This window comes from Pristiophorus japonicus, chromosome 4 (assembly GCF_044704955.1).
Source record: "Pristiophorus japonicus isolate sPriJap1 chromosome 4, sPriJap1.hap1, whole genome shotgun sequence".
Lineage (NCBI taxonomy): Eukaryota > Metazoa > Chordata > Chondrichthyes > Pristiophoridae > Pristiophorus > Pristiophorus japonicus.
This window is the reverse complement of record NC_091980.1, coordinates 77,460,918-77,470,045: the sequence shown is the minus strand read 5'-3', so window position 1 is coordinate 77,470,045 and position 9,128 is coordinate 77,460,918. Positions and strand designations below refer to the sequence as shown.

The 9,128-nt window shown below is 43.3% G+C and overlaps 1 long non-coding RNA gene across 1 annotated transcript in view; it reads right to left on the bottom strand.

The window, feature by feature from the left end:
* Window positions 1-2,235: 2,235 nt before the first annotated feature.
* Window positions 2,236-9,128, bottom strand: part of LOC139262098 (uncharacterized) — a 47,077-nt gene continuing 40,184 nt past the window's right edge. Inside the window, exon 3 of the long non-coding RNA XR_011592890.1 lies at window positions 2,236-3,748. This is a non-coding gene — a long non-coding RNA (uncharacterized lncRNA). The remainder of the gene's footprint in view (window positions 3,749-9,128) is intronic.

Sequence of the window (9,128 nt, the reverse complement as noted above, 5' to 3'; positions counted from 1 at the left end):
GAGTGGTGAAGGCTGGGTCATTGAATATATTTAAGTTGGAGATAGACAGACTTTTGAATGATAAGGGAGTCAAGGGTTATGGGGATGGGGCGGAGAAGTGGAGTTGAGGCCAGGATCAGATCAGCCATGATCTTATTGAATGGCGGAGTAGGCTCGAGGGGCCAAATGGACTACTCCTGCTCCTATATCTTATGTTTCTTATGTTTCACAGCATATTGCCTTTCTGGACTCCTCAAATCATCGGGGGCTTGTGTACAGACTTTAGCAACCCTTTCATTTAATGGTTGGAAGGCGTCTTTACCAACGCTCATTCCTGATTACATAATGCCTCATTTTCATTATCGCTAAAAGCCTAACACCACTCACCTGTGCCATTAGCGTCTGATTTAGCGCTCCCCTGCATTCTTTGAGTGCTAAGACTGAATTTAGTGGCCAGCAAGATTGATTAGCACCTGCCGCTAAACTTCCAACTTCTCAAAAGTTAGCACCCCAAACGGGTCAATATCGAATTTCTAGTCCTTAAATCAGTGGTGGACAAAATTCGGCCCACGGGCCATATCCGGCCCGCAAAATCATTCTATCCTGCCCGCTTGTAAACTCCAATGAGTATAGGCCCAACCTGTTCAACCTTTCTTCATATGACAACCCCTTCATCTCAGGAATCAACCTCGTGAACATTCTCTGAACTGGGTCAGAGACAGACCCGAACTGTAGCCATGGTAAAACCATAGTAATACTTAATTCAAATTAATAATTCGCAAAAGCGATGCTCCCTGACCCGATCTTGAAAGGATCTGTTCCGTGATTCTGAGTCGCAAATGGTGGATGTTCATACCCAGAATGCAGTGCATATTTGAATTTACCCCATTGATTTTAGAGTGGAATGATGGCTGCTCATCTCAACTCTTTTACTGAAGAAAGCACTGCATCTTTCCTCTCCCGGTATCCAGAGTATGACAGCAGGGGAGTTCTCATCTGGCACCAATTGGGACGGCATTACTAATCTTTGCAGGGGGGCATAAGGATGACTGAGGTGGGGAATTAATGCTGACACAGGCTCTATGCAGATGCGCATGCACAATATCTCTTCCAGCGGTAGGAGCTGGGGAGCGGCCTGCGCGGGACCGCACGATTGGTGGAACATTGGCGGGTGGCCTGCAACAGCTCACCAAAACTTGTTAAATGGCCCTCCAACCCACATAATTGCCCACCCCTGCCTAAAATCGTCTCTGGAACACTATAGCTTCAGTCCTATTGGGACCATGGAAATGTAATCTGTGCAATGAGCTTGATAATCACATACCAATTCCTACCAGTGTGCCCATTGTACAAAATCACCCATAATTTGGAGCAAATTGGCAATCTCATTTGGAGAACCCACAAAACTGGCCTGTGTGCAAAATACGTGGAATAAAAAACACAGTTGTGTGGTTGGGGGGTGCTTTTGAGGTTAGACAGAAACATTGTTGAAGTATAACAGTGGAAATCATATTCTGCACATTTCTATGCTACAGTTGGCTTGATTCTGACACTGAGTAGCAAAGTAAAATGCTGTTCCGTTCCCTAGCACTGGCATCCCTCACCTTGATAAATACAAAAGAGATAACAAAACTACAAACTAAAAAAAACTGTGTGCTTCCATAGTTTTTTTTATTTTCCTGATACAGGTACAACATCTGAAATTTGGAATCCTCGTGACAGAGTCCGTGCCGGTTTTTGGGTTTTGCTGCATTTCAGACAAGAAAATCAATCGTCTGAAATCCAGAATCCTCGGGACTGAACCCATGCCGGATTTTGGGTTTTGCCGGATTTCAGACCTCGCCGCAGACCGAATCCGTGCCGGATTTATGGTTATGCTGGATTTTGGACCTCACCGCCCAGCGATCCTCCACTTCTTGCTGCTCGGCAAAATGTGCGGTTTTCAGACAATCAATTCCAGTTTTCAGAAGTCTGGATTCGGGACGTTGCACCTGTATATAATTTTGAAGCGAGATAGAATACTGAAGACCGTTGTTCAGTGACAATTTTTCATAATACCATCTGTTACCTGATTTAGTTCACAAACACTGTTGAATAAACTCTCAGACAAGAATATGTATGGCTTTGGAAAAATCAATTTATTACACTTCACAATGGTGGACAAAAGCCAAGATGGATAAGTTCATCACTGTCAAAATCAAGCAAAATTTATTGTGAAGAAAATGTTGTAACATCAAGATCTGCATATAGCTATCTCTTATAGACTAATATAAATTCATATCTTGGTTACAATCAAAGGTGGGAGCCAAATCAAATCAAAAAGCAAGCAAGATATTTTGTAAAAAAAATCTCTACACTGGGCATACATACAATTTAATATGATTGTTCTATCAGTATTTTAGTCTGGATTGTTAAATTTGATATCTTGGGAGTAGAAATGTGGCTGAGGCAAGTGAGAGAGAGATAATTATATAGGCAGTTAGATGCAGAGAAGGAAGCAGGTGGAGTGGGATGTTGCAGAAACTACAGAGGATTTATGTAGAGGGTTGTATTGAGCTGTGTAATTATAGCTTCAGGGATGACCCTGTACAAAATTATTCAGTCAAGAGATACAATCACAGCGCACAGCCAGGACAAGTAAAATATAGTCCTGGCAAGAGCTACCATTTAGTTCTTAACTCAACTGGAAAACATCATAAGCTTGACACCAAGGTGGTATGAAGTCATAAATTAATTTCTTTAAACTTTGTCAAAAATAATGCAACAGATTTTATGATTGCTTTAACCTGGTGACACTTTAATTGATGAATAAAAAAATAGTTCCGCTTCCCTGCTGATGATATCTTCTGCCTTGATGGGCTAATCCAAACGTCCATATTCTGAAGTGTGTCGAATAAGTTCTTTCTTCTCTCCTCCGGTTCACTTACAAGTTCTCTCCTCATCTCTCCTTTTCTAACCTTAACTATCACGGAACAATGCTGGGACTGAAATACCTTCAACTTCTACAGTTAAATCACTTCAAGCAGTCTGACCAATCACAGTGAGCAATCCTTCTTCATAATGTGCTGCACATACCCGAAGTGTGTCTCCAGACCTGTGTATAATTGGACCACAATTCCACAACAAATTCTGAAACATATTTTTAAGCAGACAAAGGTACAAAGCACAGCACAACAATGTTCTAAAAGCTAGCACAAAGAAGTCTGTAATAAATTAGAAGCTATGCATTTTCTCACAGTCCAAACTTCCTTCTTACCTCATTTTCATTAGGAAGCAAGAAAAACTTTCTTATCAGAGAAATAATCTAATCAGCTATTCAATGTTCTGGAAACTAATGTGGGTAATTCTGTATTGTATCAAGTATATTACTACTGAGGAAGAACCTGCAGCATTTCCTTACTAGAAACTAGTCAGACCTCAGAATGTACGCTTCACATAGAGATTCAAGCTACAATACCAGTAACTAATAAACCAAGCAAGCAAGGTCAGCTCTGTTATAAAGATTCATCATTCAAATGACATTAATGATAAGAAAGTTCATTAGAAATGTTGACTGCATTAATTAAGCTATTATTTGGGCTGCATTGCGTAGGAGTTCCATTCAGCTGAACTGATGTTGAATGTTTCTGTAGTAACTCCTGTAAGCTCATTTTCGGTTCATACTTGCCAATAATACTTGCCATGTTGCTGCTGTAAAAGTAGGGTGAAGGATTTCATCATTTTCAATGTATTCATATCCAGAAATACTGGTTTATGAAGAAACCCAGTGCTAAAGATTTGAGAAAAAATGCAAAATATATAAATGAAATGAATATTTCTGATAAGATGATAGAACATGTGCTACACAACAAAAAAGGTATGCAAATATAAACAATATTCATTTTTCTTGAAGATCTGTGCCAGGAGAACTGATGAACAAAATGAAAAAATGTCCTCAAATCACATTTTGGTGCGTTATATCAAAAGTTAATGAATGCCAAAGTAGAGAGCAATATTTTTATTCTGTGTGGTTTGATTGATAATTTTACTGTGCACAAAGATTTACATTTTACATTGCACGATCACCTCTGGAGTTGCACAAGAATGTATTGCTGCATCTTCTCCTTTTCCTCATCTATATGCTTCCAGTTGGCAGCATTATCACTAGGCATGAAGGAAGCTTTTATATGTACGCTGATGACAACGAGCTCTACTAATACAAAAGCAAAATACTGCGGATGCTGGAATCTGCAAGTAAAAAAAATGCTGAAAATCTCAGCGGGTCAGGCAGCATCTGTGGAGAGGAAGCAGAGTTAAAGTTTCTGGTCGATGATCCTTCATCAGAACTGGAGAGTGTTCGGAAAGAGCAGATTCTTAACAAGCACATAAAGGGGGAGGGGGAGAAATAACAAAAGGAAAAGTTTGTGATAGGGTGGAAGACAGGAGGGGTTAGAGAGACAAAAGGGATGATGGACAAAATTCAAATGCTAATACAAGGAATTAGAAAAACACTAGTCAAGATAGGGTGTAAATGGCGGGATAATGACCGGCTGCCATTAGAGACAAGGCGAAGAAAAGAAAGAAAGAAAGAAAGAAAGAAAGAAACAGGCTCTGAGGGGAGGGGAAAGGGAGCCAAAGATTGGCAGCGGCTACGCTCTGAAATTTTTAAACTCGATGTTGAGTCCAGAAAGCTGTAAAGTGCCTAAAACGAAAGATGAGGTGCTGTTCCTCAAGCTTATGTTGAGCTTCGTTGGAACATTGTAGGAGACCGAGGACGGAGAGGTCAGAGTGGGAATGGAGTGGAGAATTAAAGTTACAGGCGACCAGAAGCTCAGGGTCACACTTGCGGACTGAATGGAGGTGCTCCGCAAAGTGGTCACCCAATCTACGCTTAGTCTCCCCAATGTAGAGGAGACCACATCGTGAGCAGTGAATGCAATATACTAAATTGAAAGAAGTACAAGTAAATCACTGTTTCACCTGGAAGAAGTATTTGGGGCCCTGGATAATGGGAAGGGAGGAAGTAAAAGGGCAGGTGTTGCATCTCCGGCGCTTGCACGCAAAGGTGTCATAGGAAGGGGAGGGGGTGCTTGGGGTGACTGTGAAATGGACCAGGATGTCGCGGAGGGAGCGGTCCCTTTGGAATGCTGAGAGGGGAGGGGAAGATGTGATTGGTGCTGGGATCAGGCTGGAGGTGGCGGAAATGGCGGCGGATGATCCGTTGAACATGGAGACTGGTGGGGTGAAAGGTGAGGACAAGGGAAACCCTGTCATGGTTCTGAGAGGGAGGGGAAGGGGTGAGAGCAAAGGTGCAGGAAATAGGACAGACACGGTCAAGGGCTATGTTAACCATGGCCAAGGGGAATCCTCTGTTGAGGAAAAGGAAGACATGTCACACTAGTGCCTCTTAGTGTGAAAGGTGGCATTGTCAGAGCAGATGCGATGGAGACGGAGAAACTGGGAGAATGGAATGGAGTTCTTACAAGATGCAGGATGCAGGAAGTGGAGTCCAGGTAGCTGTGGGAGTCAGTGGACTTATAGTGAATACTGGTCAAAAGCCTATGCCCAAAAATGGAGACAGACAGCTCGAGGAAGGGAAGGGAAGGGAATCCTCCGTCATTTCCGCCACGAACCATCTCTGTGCTGTCAGTCTGCCTGTCTGACATGTTGTGTTTATACTCTGTTTGTTACACAAACCCTCATTAGACAGTCATTAGGATCATGCAGGAGCTATTCACATACTGCTGTAAACATTCTGGTTCATGCTGGTTTTGGGACACCATTTTGGGAGTTGCTATCAAGGACGCAATTAAGTTACCTTACTTCTGTTTTAGTTAATCTGTTATTTATGTACACAACATAATTTGGCGACGAGAATGAATCAAATTAACCTGCCTCTCCCGCTCCCTGCCGCACTTTCTCCCCACACTCGGGGATCCTCCATTCCCGTGGCCAAGATGGATAAACAGCTTTTCTACGTATATCACAGCGAGTGGGTTAGACGGCGATAACGTAACACCAGCTCACTGCCGTGCAATACTTATCCACTGCCTCGGCATCGAAGGCCAATGCATCTTTAGCCAAATCGAAGCCACAGAGTCCTATGGCAAAACAGTAAGTGCCCTCGAGAAATATTTTGGGTCAAAGAAAAGTATCAGGATGGAGAGATACAAATTTCGTCAAGGGGTGGGTGAAGGGAACGGAGAAGCAATCAAACAGTATATCATTTCATTAACTGAACTGGTGTAACTTCGGAGCACTTACAGAGGAAATGATTAGGGATCAAATTATTGAGAAAACAACGATCCCTGCATTCAGGAACACTTACTAATGGAGGATGACAAATTGACATTGGGCAAAGCAACTAAAGGCCATCGAAATCAAGTCAGCTCTTTCCAATTCAAAAGCAATCAGATCTCGTGCTCCCCCTGTGCAGCAGACTTCAGCTACAGCCCATGTCCAAAGCGGAAATCACAGCAGAGACCCACGGCTAGTAATAAGCCACCCACTATGGATCGCGGGCCTAACTTCCACTGCTTTAACTGTGGGACAAATCACACTCAGCAAAGAGTTCTAACTGCCCTGCACGTAGGATGAAATGCTCTGCATGTGGTAAAATGAACCATTTTGTTACTGTCTGTCGCCCATCACAGCATATTCGACATGTGGACAACCCCGATAGTGATGAATCCAGTATGGTTTACACCGTTAGTGACATTTTGCACATCAGTTCGGGCAAATTCAAGGACTGTGAGGAGGCAAACATTGGCTGCCTCCTCATTGAACTTGGAGCCAAAGTCTCCATATTGAGTGAGACTGTGTACAAAACCCACTTCACGCACTGTCAACTGCAGCCCATAACTTCCACTCTACATGCATACTTCGACTCCAAAATTGAGGTACTTGGAGTTCATATCTGTCCCAATATACTACAAGGACATAACATTGGAGAACTTTTCCTTTCATGTCGCGAAGGGACGAAGCCTCATGGGTGTTGACCATTTTGACAAGCTTGGGTTCAAAGTTTACGAGCCAACCGGCACACCTATGTACACGGTGGACTTTGACAAGCAGTATCCCTCAATCTTCACAGGGTTTGGAGTGACAACAAAATTCTGCCATCGCCCCGCATTGACCCTTCCGTCAAATCGGTTACATAACAACTTCGCCGTCTCCTAGTCGCGGTTTGCGATCAAGTATCTGCAGAATTAACGCGACTCGAATCTCAGGGAATCATTGAGAGCATCGACTCCTCATCCTGGATCTCAAACTTAGTCATTGCTTGGTGTAAAAGTGGGGCGATCCGCCTATACATCGACCTGAAAGAGGTCATCAAGGCCATCATACCCGACAAGTACCCTCTTCCTACCATTGACGAACTGTCTTCAGAATTCCATAGCTCAATAGTTTTTCCGAAACGCGACATGCGCAGTTACCTGCAAATACCCTTAGCAGAGGACAGCAAATCGCTCATAGCATTCATGACGTATGATGGTCTGCATCAGTATCGACGCATGCCCTATGGACTTGCTTCTGCACCAAGTGCATTTCAGAAGATTGTCACTACTATGCTAGCCGGCTTAGAGGGAGCCCTCAATCTGCTTGACAATATCATCGTCCATGGACGGACAATGGAAGAACTGTAGAATTTACCAATATTTCGCAAAAATTCCTGGTACCTTTCCCCTGCAGAGGGGAAGAATCCCTTTCTGGACTTTTAAAATGTACAGAAAAAAATTTCGGGACACAAATGAGTTTAAAGGGGCAGATGACGCTGCAGGGGATAACAGGGGATGCATTCATGGAGACCGCCCCCCAGTGTTTGGACTCATAGGAAAGGGAATTTAATTTGGAACTCAATGAACATTTTGGTATCGGAGGAAAAAACCTAAGAGCTTTACAAGTTTAAGATCTCTAAAGGAGCATTTTGGAACAGACTGTCAGAACCGGGGGGTGGGACTTCACTCAGTTTGAACATTGGAGCTAATCAAATTGTCTGGGAACTGTTCACCCACGAAACTTGCCCCTGGAAAACATTAGCACTTAAACAATCGACCATGGAAGAAACAGTATCACCCCACCCAGAGGATCCAAATGTCACATACATATTCCAACACCTTTTCAACAGGCATAGAAATATCTGGCTCAGGCCAGACTAGCACAATGGACGAGAGCTCATCAACTTTGAAAAGCCTATTAACGCCAGATTAAAACCAATTAATCAAGTTTCATTTAGCTGGGCTGCACAATCGAAACAAAGAGCTGGGCCAGATTCGGTGGGAGATAAGGAAGCCTTTTTTGGGGTATATCTATTCCCAGTTTTACAAGGAAAGATACACAGACTCGGACGCAGACTTGGAAACTGACAGGACAGAGACTCGAACACGGACACGGACACCGAAACAAGCAGCAGGAGCTGGGGAGTGAAGAAATGGAATAGTGAAGGAAACGACTAGAACTCATCAAGAACTGACCGAGCAGGAGGCCCACGAAACGGAAGGTTGTCAGCAACCAAATTGACAAACACTCTACAATCTACTTCTGAATGACCGAATGGGTGAGAAATTACCAAAAGGGACTAACTAAAACTATTCCTAACCAAAGAAAGTGGGTACTTACCCCATACATCCAAAACGCAACTTACCACATCAACAGATGCACCCCAACCAAAGACTACGCAGTCCGAAATCGGCTCCTCCGTCCGGGGTACGGATCGCCTAGAAGGCCAAGTGCAGCGAACCCCGAAACCGCGATTCACCGGCAACTGCCAAAAGGGATTGGTGAGCATAGCCCCTGAACCCCCAGAGTTATAACTTAGTTAGTTAGTTAGAGGAATTGGGAGGGGGGAGGCTGGGATAACTTGTGTAAATGTATCTGCATTCTCCTCTTTACCCCATTTAGAGTTTAAGCTGTATTCTTTTCCCCACAGGTTGTAATTTGACAATTTATTCAATGTGTTGTACCCCTCAGGGTGTATTGGTATTACTATTCTGTGTGTGTTATTAAAGGTGTGCCTTTTTACTTCTTTTTAAACACAATAAAGCCATACCTGCTTCCTACCTTGAAACCGATTGTCTGTCCAAGTCTGTCACAGTCCCTTCATAATTCCAGTGTCTAGAACCAAGTGTGTGGGAGCGATTCGGAACCGCTCATATAAGGTCAGAAGGGAA